Source organism: Drosophila serrata, unplaced genomic scaffold (genome assembly GCF_035046125.1).
Source record: "Drosophila serrata isolate PLE 108 unplaced genomic scaffold, ASM3504612v1 contig_23, whole genome shotgun sequence".
NCBI classification, from domain to species: Eukaryota; Metazoa; Arthropoda; class Insecta; order Diptera; family Drosophilidae; genus Drosophila; species Drosophila serrata.
This window is the reverse complement of record NW_028256921.1, coordinates 257,962-272,730: the sequence shown is the minus strand read 5'-3', so window position 1 is coordinate 272,730 and position 14,769 is coordinate 257,962. Positions and strand designations below refer to the sequence as shown.

General features: G+C 33.9%; 1 protein-coding gene across 6 annotated transcripts in view; it reads left to right on the top strand.

The window, feature by feature from the left end:
* The window catches only part of sdt (MAGUK p55 family member stardust), an 82,816-nt gene that overhangs the window by 18,579 nt on the left and 49,468 nt on the right, over window positions 1-14,769 (top strand). For 2 of the 6 annotated variants that reach the window (XM_086829500.1, XM_086829489.1), the window contains exon 1: window positions 789-1,212. The exons of 2 other annotated variants lie outside the window; for them this stretch is intronic. The gene's annotated coding sequence lies outside the window, so the exon portion shown is untranslated. Of the gene's footprint in view, window positions 1-788; window positions 1,213-14,769 lie in introns of those variants that run through there. 2 more of the 6 variants (XM_086829483.1, XM_086829478.1) reach the window with 1 other exon arrangement.

Below are 14,769 nucleotides of genomic sequence, written 5' to 3'. Positions count from 1 at the left end.
GGGATAACCTGTACAGTTGAAAGGCAACTGGCATGGTCCAGTTGGAGCAACATGTCTGATTGGGTGCTTGCTCCACTCTCACATTTCATTTAATAACTGTCTATCTGAACTGATCTTTCTATGTGGCTCTCTCAAAAGCCCGACTCTCTCTCTCTCTCTTTCTCCTTCTACTAACTTTTCATCGCTCATTATTTGCATACCCTGTAAACGAAGAGTGCAAGGGTATATGGGTTTCGAGGTTAATTTAGGGAATTTTATATGGACAAAATCGATATTAATAGATTATTAATAAATTAAATATTTTTTATATGAAGTGTATGAATATTATTGATTATTATTCAAATAAATTTTTATATTAAGTTAAACTTTAGCTATTCACCTTAAATACCACATTTTATTTTGTTAATTTATTTAAAAACTTAATGAATAGCATTCCTGCCATTCTTTAATATGTATTAAATATAATTTAAAGAAAATTAAAATTTTGTATCGTATTAAAGATCCAAATAGTAAGAGTAGGATATCTATAAAATATGTAAATATATATGTACATACATATGTAGGTACATACATATGTTTATTCTCAAACTCCCCGCCGATCTCTACTTTGCTTATCTGATAATGAGTATTAGGTGTTCTAGACCGAACCTTGGCTTTGCCTCTTTACAATCGGCTTTGCGGTCAATTCTTCGCTCTCCCTGTTTCCCTCTTTCTGAGCTTTTGGGGCCGCTCTCTTGTGGGGGGCTCTCTCTCGCTCTCTCCCTCTCCTTTGGGGTCTCTTTTGGCCGCTTGTCTGGCACGGTCGGTCGCTTGGCAAGTGAAGCCGCTTACAGTTGTTCGGCGACCATCGACGTTTCCGCAGCGTCAACGTTGCAGTGTCGCCGCTTTACCTCCGGCTTTCGTTCTCGTGGCTCTCGCTCTCGCCCTCGCAGTAGCTTGTGCCCTCGGTGTGCGCTCTCTCTCTCTCTCTCTCTGTCACTCAGCGGATTTCAATATTAATTTTAATTACAAACTGCGCGCACGCGTTGGCGTCTCGGTGTTCGCTTTCGTTTCGTCTGTGTTTTATATTTTTTTCGGTGTATTAAATATTTGGTTTTGATCTATTGTTGTTTTATTGTGGTGCAGCAGAAGCAAAAGCAGCAGCAGCAAAAGCAGTAGAAGCTAAACAAGTAGAAGTAGCAGCAGCAGCAACAGCGCAGTCGCAGCGGCAATGTGAGTGGAAACAAAAAGTTACTCTGAAAACTGCAGAAACTATCTATTGGCAGAGTTCGTGAATCAACAGTGTTGTGTTTTGTACCTGCCAAAGACACACAGGTACACAAATGTGTACCCAATGGCTTGAACTGCCATGACTCGTGAATTACACTTAAAGAAAAGGTTGTTACTAAGTGGGAAATTGAATTAAAAAGGGAAATTGATCCATTAATTTATGCAAATAGTCTCACATTAGAGAATTTATGAGATGAAATGCAGGTTTCACCACCGAAAATTTTTCAAGGAAAATTTTGTTAGGCAAAGTTTTGATTTAAAAACATTTTTATGAATTTTTCTGTTTGGTTTTATTAACTTCCAACCGAAAACTCACGGTTTCAGATACTGAAATTCAGAAATGAATTATTTTAGAATATATTAAATACAAATATAATATAAATAATATATATAAAGCTGTAAAAAAATTAAAAAGCATATTAATACATCATTTTCTAATGTTTCAGAAACATTATTGCATCATAAATATTAAAAATTTAACCCCACTGGATTTATAAAGTATTATTTTGTTAATGAACTAATATTATGTGGAATCTGAATTGGAATCCAACGTTTCGTTTTGTTATTCTATTCAGAATATTTATTTATTTATTTATTCCTAGTGTGACAAGCTTGAAACTTCTATTTATTGCACTTATTCCAAACGCATATGTAGAATATTTCTTAACCTAGCAAATTTCTTCTTTTATTAATTAATTAATGTCATCTTATTGTCCTGCAAAAAAAATTTAATATATTATATTTATACATCTGTAATATTATTTATTTTCAATACTAGATGCTATAATAAAATTATATGGAATTAATTTTTTTTTTTTTAAGTTACAGCTTCTAAAAATATTTGCAATTAATGATTTGCCAATGTGACTATATAAGACGTCACTAAATGTAAATTTTTGGAGTTTGCAGGTGGCCTTCGTTACTTTTATTTCACCTCCTTGAGGGGTCTTTTTGTGTAATCTACATTTAGTTGAGGGCTTCGGCACTTTTCATGCCTTTGATGTTAAGTTGTAATCTAAATATTCTTATTATTACTATTGTTATTATTATAACATAGCGTGTACTGAATGGGAAATGGGAAAACTAGACACGGTGGCAGCTGTTTAATGCTATATTTCTCTTCATTATTATGGGCAAAACTTCAGTTTAACCCATTAACACTGTGCTTGAGAGCGGAATTTGCTTTATATATTTTGCGTGTTTTTACGTTTTCTGATTTTTTTATTATAATTTTTTTTTGTGATTTGTGCTTTGTGTTGGTAGCGTTTTTGTGGGCGTGAGAGTGCAAAAAAAGTGAGCAGTTTGGGCCAGATCCCATTGCTGCTGTAGAATGGAATGGACCATCAAAAAGTGGGCAACAAAAAAGCGTTTGGAAATGGAAATGGTAATGGAAATGGTGGGAGTTATAAAACCCCACTCTCTCCTCTCTCTCTGTCTGTTTCTCTGCATTCCTCTCTTTCTCTCTCTCTCTCTCTGTTGCTCTCGTACAGCCTCCCACCGAATTCAGCCAACTGGAAATTACTGCAAAATAGACAAAGCTAGTGAGAAGATGGCGATAGATACCGTGTGTGTGCGGGCGAAGGAGATGCGAAATAGAAATAAAAGCTGCTTACAGCCACGTGTTGTTGTTGTTGTTATTGTTGTTGTTGTAAAAAGTGGCTAAACAAGAAAAAACTCTAAAAACAAAAACAGCAATAACTCGGGCAGCAGCAGCAGCAGCAGCAGACAGCAGCAAAGAAAACTAACCTCAAAACGAAACAAGTTTTGTCGAAAGTGGAAATCAACTGTCAAAAAATAAACACATAAAAAAACACACACAAAAATTTAACGTATAAATGAAAAAAAGAAATACATTTTATGGGGCCCACATACCAAAAAGTAACATTCCTTATAAACTCATTAAAAACAGAAAAATATTATTAGCGATCTTTAAATGTAAATTTTCCCTTTCCTTTTTTTGAAGTCGAAATCCTGTTAATCTAAAATGAGATGTTAGGAAATTTTTTACTAAGTCTGCTAAACTCAAATCTGCTTCATGTTTTTTTGAAACAGATGCCATTTTTTCGGAATTTGTTGATTTTTTAAAATTTATTTAACCTGGATATTGATTTTTATATCTTTTTTACAACAAAATAACTTTGTTTAACCTGCATCTTAATTTTTCTAACAAGATAACTACATCTAACATTATATAGAAATTATTTAAACACAAATATGTTAATAATAATAATATGTTGATAATATTTTAATTCAGTATTATCTTTAAAAGAAAGACGCTGAACTATATATAAATGTCACCCACATAATTAAAACAACGTCCTTAGTACTTTAAAGACGACAATTTTAATATAAGGAATTCATTTATAATATAGGGAAAATATGTATATAGAATTTATGTATGGTTAATATACATATGAGGAATTCAAATATTTAATTGCTATATAAGGAATTTAAATATAATTTCCATGTATTTGTAGATAAATATTTGGGGGCGTTTCACAGAGAAGATAGACTTGTAATAAGCCTATATTATACATGTATCTATTTATCTCATTATCCAATAGATACATCCGATTCCGGCTCACTGTTAAGCTTAAATTGACCCACCCCCATCGCCCTAAACATACATACATATATGGGAATGTGTGGATAATAAATCAGTCCACTGCTGACCCATATCGGATCAACATTATTCGAATCTCCAGTTTTTGCAGTGCAAATACAGTTTTTCCCGGCACTGTGTGGCATTCCAAAGGGGCGTATACGCAACGTGGGGTGGAGTGGTTTTTCCTCCCCCCCTCCCATCCCATCCCATCCCATCACAGTTTTTTGATAAGGCAACGGCATCATAATCAGTGCTGCTGCAGACTGCAGTCTGCGCCGCTGCATTGCTATCCTCTCTCTCTCTCTCTCTCTCCCGCCGCCCCACTCTTGAAACCCGCTTTTATTTTTTGGGTCAACTCCAACAGACCCCCAAGAATTTCCAGTTTGCTAACCAAAAGTAACACCGAATGCCCAAATTCCAAAGCCATGAATTTGTTGTTGTTGTTTCGAAGCTCAATCAATAGGAGTTTGGCCACGAGGGAAGGAAGAGAGGTGGAAAGAGAGCCAGGGAGCCAGGGAGCCAGAGAGCTGAAGGTGCGAAGCTAGAAACTAACATAAAACCTTAAAAGCTATAGCCGAATCTAAAGTTTTTAGAGTAAGAGAGAGGGAGGGGGAGGGAGGAGGTAGGGTGAGCTAGAGAGAGAGAGAGAGAGAGAGAAAAAGAGGGGCTAACAAACAGCATCCGAAATCCGGTAACGCAAGTTTCATGGCTCCAGCCACTGAGAGAAATTTGTGGGTACCAAAAGAATTAGTTCCAGGAAACATTGAAATTATTATTCTTGCTATAAAACTGCAGTTTCAGGTGATTCTAATGAAAACATATGGCTATAACAGAATCGTCTGTTAATACAAACCAACTGGTTTTTATTTAAAATGACTATCTTTTGTCTTTGTTTGCTATAATAATAATTGATCATTTGATCATTTTCTTGGAAATAATTGAAATTAATATTTATATAATAATATCCATTTAATTAAAAGTACAAGGAAATGATTAAAATTACTATTTTACACAAATTAATTACTCAAATCAATTATACATTTATTATTAAATAAATATTCTTAGACTATATTGTTCTAGAAGAATACAAAGGTGCATAAAGGAAGTTTTACCAATCAATTTATTTGATAAATATATTTTGTAGATCTTCTGCTGCTCTTTTAGATCCTCTACGGTTTTAAGATGTTTTAGATTCTCTTCTGCCTTTTTAGACCCTCATCTGCTCTTTTAGACCCTCTCCTGCTCTTTTAGACCCTCTCCTGCTCTTTTAGAACCTCTCCGGCTTTTTTAGATACCTTCCTGCTTTAGTTTTAAATTTTACCCAGCACATTTTCACATTCAATTTGATGAAATACTTTTAAACGGGCTATTAATTTTTTGTTTGACTCTCGCGTCAGGTGATTTTCCTCGGAAAAACATAATGATAATATATGTATATTTTTCTGTGTACTTTTGGCTGACTCAATTGTGTGAGTAAGTCTTTCAATTTTACACGCTGCCAGGCGGCAACGTTGACTGCGACGGCGACGTCGAAGTTGAAGTCGAAGTCGAAGCCGACGTCAATGACGATACAATTGAGCGCGTTCAGATGCGCCGTTGAAAACGGCGTAAAAAGGGGGACAGCCCAGAAGCGGAAAAGGGGGTATGAGATGGCCATATGCTGCGATGTGTAAAAGTCATTGCCTCGGGCGTACGAGCGAGAGGGCCAGCAAGAAAAAGATGGCCAAAAATGTTTTCCAACTTGGCCATGGAATTGCAAGGAGATGCTCGTTGCACTGTGAAAAAAAACAACCGTTATAACCGATACTTACTGATCATACATATTTACTGGTCATAGATACTTACTGATCATTGATACTTAGCGGTCATAGATAATTACTGTTCAGAGTTACTTACTGCTCATAGTTACTTAATGTTTATAGATATGTACTTACTGATCATAGATACTCACTGATCATAGTTCGTCCGATTGTTCCTATGTCAGATATATATATATATATAGATATATATATATATAGACCACCGATTCGTCATGCTCCGACTTATACTCTAGTGAAGTTATATAGAAGAATAACCCCATAGTTTCATTCAAATAGGTTGCTCTTGTTCCAAGGCAAATCTCGCGCATCTGTGCATATAATTCCCAACTTGTTCTAACCTCCCCGGAACGAAGTGACTGCTGCCGGCCAAGTCTGAGATATGTGTTGTGTTACAAAAGTTGCAAGTCTTACTTACTGATCATAGTTACTTAGTGTTCATAGTTACTAACTGGTCGAGGTACTTACTGTTCAGAGTTACTTACTGGTCAAACTTAATTAATGTTCTGTGATACTTACTGATCATAGTTACTTACTGGTCATAGATACTTACTGTTCATTGATACTTACTGGTCATAGATACTTACTGTTCAGAGTTACTTACTGATTATTGTTACTTAATGTTCATTGATACTTACTGATCATAATTACTTACTGCTTAAAGTTACTTACTGCTCATAGTTACTTACTGGATATAGATACTTACTGGCCATAGATACTTAGTATTTGGAGTTACTTACTGCACATAGTTACTTACTGTTGAAATATACTTACTGAACATAGTAACAATGAACATAGTTCATTGATACTTACTGGTCATAGTTGCTCATACATACTTTCTGCACTGAATATTGTATTATTATAATATACAAAAATATATAATTTAATAGAAGAACGATAACCCATTTTCTGGCTGTGTGAAAATCCACAAGGATGTGTGACAAAGTTAGGGATGGGGTGGAATTGGGATACATGCATGGATGCGGGATGCAGGCCATAGGTCAACCTCAGTTGCCACTGGAATGCGGAGGCTCAGCGGTCCATCTAATGCGGTTCCATTGGATTCCGATTATTCGATTATTCAACTCGCATGGCCCGTGCTTTGAGCCTGGGCAGACGAATGCCTGAGGTGCACCACGGAATCCAACCCGATGGGTGATGTGTGGGTGTTCTGTGGACAACTGTTCATGGGTATATTCATTCAACCGCCGTAACGAGTTTAATCAACATAATTGATTCAGGTACCGACAGCTGAACAATGCTTAGATTTATTTCAAAGCTAACTATCCAGTGATATTTTTTGTGCATTGAAAGTGACATTTTTTGAGGCGAAACTTTAAAGATATGAGGATAAATTATACTTCGATTTTATGTTAGATGTAGCTTACCTTAAAATTATGGTAGATTATCGCTTTTAAGTTGGTATTTAATTTATTAAAATCGTATATTTTCTAAATATTAAATAGATATTTGACATTGAACAGTAAATAAGCATTAATTAAGTTTTAAATACTTTATTCGTTTGCTATTTATACTTTTCCTTGGACTATAACTTAAATATTCATATTGAGCTCATACTTACCTTTGTTTTTTTTTAATTTATCTTTAAAATTAGTATTTAATTTCTAAAAATTTTATGTTTTTCTAATACCACACTTACTCAAACTGATATTTAATATTAAACCGTATATACTTTATTTGTTCCCCATTTTCACCACAATTTTCTTCTGATTGTAACCTTTAAATTCTTAAAAATCTTTCCACTTTTTACAATTTTTTATTGGAATTCCATAAATTTTTGTGTTATTTTGCAATGTTTGCAAGTGCCACGCCCACTTGCACATCATTCACTCATTGTTCTGTGAATTCTTCGTGCGGATCTTTCACGTTCTTCGTTTATTCGCTTTTCTTTTCTTCTTTATCGGTTGCTTCACCGCTGCATTTGTAGTCGTTCTTTTGTCTTATTACGTATACGTCTTGTGTGTGCTTTGGCTTTTGTTTTTGTTTGCTTTTCTGTGTTCTTCTTTATCTTTGTTCTTTTTCTGTCTTTTTTCCACCTGAACACATTTTCTTGTTCTGCTTCCTACCGTTATATCTTGGAGCTCCCCCGTCACTCCCCTCTATGATTTTTCTTACATCTCGAAGGGCATTCTTCTCTATGGAATAATCTTCCAGACAGAGAGAGAGAGAGAGAACTTGTCCCTTTCTTGGATGCCGTTGTCGATTCTTCAGTTGGCCGCAGCATTTTACCGCTAGTTTCTTCTAATTTCCCAATTGGATATGCGCAGATAGTTTTCAATGCCAATTTATTTGAAATAAATTATACGCACGCCATTCTTCTGCAGAAGAGGGAAATTTTTGAAAGCTACAAAGAAAGATCTTAATCATTCATTTTGTATAAAGCGATAATATCGTAATAGTATCGTTAGTAGTTGTAAAAGTATCGAAAAACATCGATGACACCTTGGGAGGCCCAAAAACAATGATTCTTTTATAATACTCTTTAAAAATAAAAAATAAATATTTAAATAAATAATTGGGGCAATTTTAAAGGTCCTACTAGTAATTAATTTATAGTAATTAAATATTTTTTATTGTAATATTGAATTTTTAAATATCTTAAGAGTTTTCCCATTGTTTTTTTCTGTAAATTAATTTTTCCGACTTCTGTTTTTTCGTTGCGTTTTCTTGTCTTTTAGATATTAGAGGTTTCCTTGACCATTAACCCCTTACATTATTTAATTCTGTACTCTTTTATTAAAATTAAGAAAAGATATTCCATAATTTGATCTAAATAGTTTTCCACTCATTTTTTCTGCCAAAGAAACAGCCCCTTTTCTTGATATTAGTTTCTCTTTGAATCTGTTCCAAATCTTGGAAAGATCGCACTTGTTGCCCCACGAAGCGAAACGAGACATGCAACAAACTAACTAAGAAACCAATTTAACAAAAAAAAAAAAAAGAAATAGTTAAGAGATTCTGGTCGGGTTTCGTTTGCTAATTGCAATTTTTAAGTAGTTGTCGCAAAAAGAACAGCAATCGAGCAATCAAGCGAGCTAATAAGCAAACAAACGTGAGACAATGCGCATCTGTCCAATACGACAAATTCTAAAGATACAATGTGTACAAATATATGTAAAGATATATGTAGGTACAGAAACAAATGTACAACAAATACGACGACGAATAAATATTGCAAAAGTTGACCCTGAGATGATGATTGTCGTCAGCTCATCGCATGTCAAGTGTGCTCATAGCCTCAAGTGAATTCCGTTGGCAATACCACTTTTAGTTATACTGCAGTTTTAATTGCAATGCAAACTGACTACACTGCTAGTCAAAACTAGTCACATATTTATTAAATCTTCATTTAGCTTAAACTTTTTTTCTGGGCTTAGAAAATCTTTCTTTATTAAAGAATTAGTTCGATTTATTCAAGTCGTAAGACCAGAAATATAATTATGAAGTTAAGTACATAAATATGCTTTAAAATAATATGCTTCTTCATCAAAAGCTCTATATTTAGCAAATAAAATTTATCAAATTAATTATGAAGTGGCTTCAAGATTTTTAAAGAGGGTTAAACATGCTTTTAAAATACATTTCCCTTGACATAAAAGTTCTGCATTTAACAAATAATAACTGAAATGCTTACGAGTTCTATTAAATTGCTAATTTCTATGAAATTAATTAAGAAGTCGTTCTACTTCGTACTTTGTACTTTGTATTAAATAAATAACAAATAACGAAATAATTATGAATGTATATCTCAAAACTTTGGGCTCTCATTTCAATTATTAACTTGGCTGTAAATACCAGCTAAAAAGGGTAAACAATGCGACCGTCCATCAGCCATAATCAGCTGCCCCCCGTTCCCGGTTTTGCCTTACCAATTAAACAATATTCATTTGTTTACTCTGAAATCCCAAAGAGACTGAAAGTAAAGAACAAAAAATACAAAAAGTAAAAAGTATAAAAAAAGAGCGTAACAGAAATAAAAGCTGTGCGATAAGCGATAAAGCATCTGGGGCCCATGTGGCGTATGAGTAATTTGTTAAGGCTGGAAGGGAAAGGTGGCGCATTCATTCATTTCCATTCAACTCCCCGATTGGCTATCAAATCAGCTTTGACACAAATTGATATGCATGCCTTTTATTTACCACACAAGCAGGTAATGGTGTGTGGAATTCCCCCATATATTTTTGTACTTACTTAACAGGTACTTACCCCCCTCATTGTGTTCGAGGGGAAGCACTGCACAAAAAGATTGATGTTGGAAAATGGGAGTAGAAATATGTTTGTAAATTGTGATGTTTTTTGTGGGATATTTTATATACTTTATTTTGAAATACATTTTATAGTATGATTTAGATTTGCCTTGTTTATAATTACATTGTTTTTATTTGCTCATGATAATGATAATAATTATGAAGTTTATAAAGTACAACCAAAGTAAGATGATTAAAGCTCATTTTTAAGGCTGTTGGTAGTAAATTTTAATATATACAACATTTGCATTTATTCATTTATTTCATTTATTTTCGTATTTATTTATAGTTTTATTGATTTTTGTTTATTTAAAGAAATAGAAAGTATTTAAAGTAAAGAGCTAGCAAGAGAGCTATTGGGCATCTTATGTTTTACAATATGTTTATTATTTCTTGCTTATTTATGTCTATTTAAGGTAGTCTCAGTAAGGCTTAATAATACAAAAAGTGGTAGAGTTTAGTGATTTTAAGGAAATCTAAAGTATTTAATATGCTAGAAGGCAGAGCATTTATTTTATTAATTTCTAAGCTTTGAAGGGGTAGCTAATTCCAGCCTTATTTTGGACTTGTTTAGTTTCTAAACATTACATTTAATTGATTATAGAGATTACCTTATTTACCTTTTACTTAAATACACAATAATAACTTAATTAATATTTCTTAAAAATATTACTTTAACATACTTTATTAAACCATTATTGTATGAAATCGTGTCTCTTTGTAGGCTGTGTTTCCTCTTTCTTCAAACCCGTATCTTTGCCTTATTTTCCCCAATATAATGTTTCTATCCATATCGATCCATTTCGATCCGATTCCAAGTCCAAGTCCAAGTCCATTGTTTTTGGCTTGAATTTGCCATTGACGGCGACGGGAAATGTGATACTCGATTGTGCGGTTACATAAGCTGTGTGTGCACATGATTCGTAGATAAAAGACGGAGACAACTAAAAACACAATTTTGCTCACAACACAACAGATACACCTGCGCACACACCTGTCTCTATGTGTATCTGTGTTTGTTTGTCTCGCAGATAAAGTGATTTTCAGCGAAATCTTCTACTCGCAGAAACGGGTTTTTTTGCTAACAACAGAAACATCAAAAGTGAAGCGATTAAAGCCGCAAAACAGTCAGCAAAGAAGGCTAAAATATAATCACAATAATGATACATATATCTTTGAAAAATTTCCTAGCAATTAGAGTTGTGAAGTTATAGTATATACCTTTATTTATTTGCATCATATTGCTAATTATTTAATGGTCAACTAGTGACTCTTAGTCTTTTCTTTATAGTGTAGATAAAAACTTATAGAAATATATATTTGACTATATCTGGGTTACACTCGGTTTATTCACAGATTCATCTTACATTTTAATTGCAAAATGCACAAATAAATTCAAGCTATTGTTATTGTTTTGTTTTGTTTTTTTGTTTGTCTGTTTTTACTGTGTCTGGTTAAAGGCCAGGGCCAAGTTAGCAACAAAAAGCCATATTGTGAAAATAAAATAAAGTAAAAACAACAATTCGCAGACGGCAAATATTGCATTTCACAGTCGCAGTCGCTATGCTGGCCTTCATTCGCTGAAGATTTCAATTCCATAATTGTGACACCTTTTTTTTTGAACGAGAGGAAGTATAATAAATAACATCTATTAAATGGTTTATTTATTTAAAGTTGTAATTGAATTAATGAGTGAATGCGAGGGCAATAAATGTTCAAGTTTAATATTGGAGATTATTGTGAAGATGTTCAACGATATAATGATTTTAAGTTTTTGTATTTAGTTTGATTTACATCTTTCTAAACAGGTAGCAACTGGGTTTATTTAATAAATCCACTTTTATGTTTTTTTATTAGGTTAATCTCCTTTATTTGAATCTAATTATTAAATAAGATTTAAACATGGGGTTGTACCTAAAGAAGCTACTTCAAAAGGGGTTCTATGTAAATTGTTCTCATTATTTGATTTCAATTTATGTTTCCTACATTTTATACACTACTTTAAGCTATAAATATATCTCAGAAAAATCAATATTTTCCAGTCTTATCCCAAAAAAATAATATTTAAATCTCTAAAACTTTTTTTTACGTTCTATATACCTTGATCTGAATCCCAATCAGGGGGAAGTTTAGCTGATTTTGCGGTCAAAGTTGAATTCTCCATTTCGCCAGTTGAAATCCATAGCTGGAAGTTTGCATTGCAAGTGTTCAGTTCGTGGCAAGTTGCGGGTTGCACGTTGCACGTTGCAGGCACTTCTCACGTGGTTTCTGCAATTCGAGTGCACTTTAGTTTATTGTTTATCGATCTGCTGGCGGGCAATTAAAGCCTCCCAACCAGAATGCAGCCCTGCAGCCGTTGCGATTGAAGATTTCAGTACAGAGACCCATTAAGCGGAGAAGTTTTCCCCCCTTCAGATGTGTGAAGTGCCACACGAGATGTGGTAAATGAGGCAAGGTAACAGGGAAACCAAAGTGGTGTTTCGGAATTTCAAGCTGGGCAAAGTTAATACCCTAGAAATACCTCTGTATGTATTGACATTGTAGTCTATATTTATCGATAAAATATTGGTGATACCTATCGGGAAGTTTGAGAAACTTATAAAATCTATAGGATTTATCAAGAAAAATACAATGTAATTTAAGAATAATTGTTTAAGATGGAATGTTCAAGTATTACATGACATATACAATACAAATTTTCTTGAAACCAAGTCTATATAGATTACTTATCAAACCTTATTTATTTATTTACATACAGTTAGCTTGAAATAAAAGAAATAAAAAAAATTAAGATTGAACAAGGAATATTACCTACATAATAATATTTTCTCAAATATTATTATTTATTTAATCCTTTCATTAATTATAAGAAATCGTTTTAAAGCTTTGAGTATTCGTCTATACCCTTGTTATACCCTTTCCTTTGGACCTTACTTCATCTGCCTGTCGTCTTTTAGGCCACAAGACCTATTAATAGCTAATTAAGGTTAATAATATTGCACAAACACTCGGACAACAAAGAGCAATGAGCTTCAAGAACAACGGAAAAGGGAGAGCGAACAACGGGCAGCGGACAACGGACAACGGACACCAGACAACGGACAACGGACACCAGACAACGGACAGCGGACAGCGGACAACGGACAACGGACACCAGACAACGAACCACGGACAATAACGGACACCTTCGATGGCTCCGTCAACAATTCGATTACAAACATTTGCATGTGTCAAATGGGCGGTGTTCGATGTCCGATGTTCGTCCCTCCCCCCGGGGGGAAAATTCACCACCCACTGCACTCCACCCCCTCTCTCTCTCTCCCTCTCCCTCTCACTCCCTCTCTGCATGTTTTTTTTGCACACCTTTTCCTACGGCGGACATGAACTCAATCGGAATCGCAATTGCCCGGACTTGGGGGTACTCTGAGAGGGGAGCGCGGCTCTCGACTGACACGTCGTGTCAAGACTTATGAGAGGATGCCATCCAAAGCGGGGGTCGCGCAGCTGAATGACACAAGCGAAAGGCACACACACATACACACACATACGCACACCACCTCCCACCATGGACACGCACAGGGTCACACACATACACACACACACTGGCTCACACTCGCGCGCACAAATGAGATTAAAAGTCAGAGCTTTTGCAGAGAGGGAGCCGGGGAGCAGGGAGCTGGGGAGTAGGGAGCCGGGAGAAGCGGAGCAGGGTGCTGGAGAGGAGGGGAGCTGGAGAGGAGGGGAGCTGGTGAGCAAGGGAGCTGGAGAGCAGGGGAGCTGGAGAGGAGGGGAGCTGGAACCTCAGAGGCTCCGAGCGGTGGCTAGCTGCTTCAACTCACAAAAACGCCCCCGCACCGAATCCTTGCCAGCGGGATGCACTGGCAAAAACAAATATCCAAGAAAAGGGACTATTTTGGATTTGGGAAATATGAATTATTATAATATATAATAAATATACAAGAAATATATAATTAATATATAATAAATAAATAACAAATATATAATACAATATTATATATGTGTGTATAAATATTTAAAAGCACTTGAATCTTCCCAAGAAGTTAAATCTTTTTATTAATTGCTATTTTAAATTTTTACTGAAAAAAGTCTATGTCATTTGGTCATAAAAGTGATTTTATTTTGGTCTTATTTAAAGATTTTTTTTTTCTATCTACAATATATTTTGTGTTTAAATAAAAACAAATATTATATTATAATTTATTATTATATTATTGTTATTTATTATAATATCAAATTATATTTTATGTTATATTATTTGATATCTAGAATATTTGTTCTTATATCACAATTTTGGTCTTATATGAACATTTAAAATGAAATATGCACAAATTCTTTTTCTATATCAGTGTTAAAACAATTTTAAAATTTTTTATTATTTATTATGCTTTATTACCTTAAGATTATTTTTCGTTGAAGCTAAGGTCACAAGAGATTTTTTAAAACATAGTTTAACATAAAGCTTTTCTACTGAAATATTTGATCTTATTTAAAGATTTTTTATTCTATATACAATATATTTTGTGTTTAAATAAAACCAAATATTATATTATAATTTATTATTATATTATTGTTATTTATTATAATATCAAATTATATTTTATGTTATATTATTTGATATCTAGAATATTTGTTCTTATATCACAATTTTGGTCTTATATGAATATTTAAAATGAAATATGCACTAATTCTTTTTCTATATCAGTGTTAAAACAATTCTCCAATTTTTTATTATTTATTATGATTTATTACCTTAAGATTATTTTTTTTCGTTGAAGCTAAGGTCACAAGA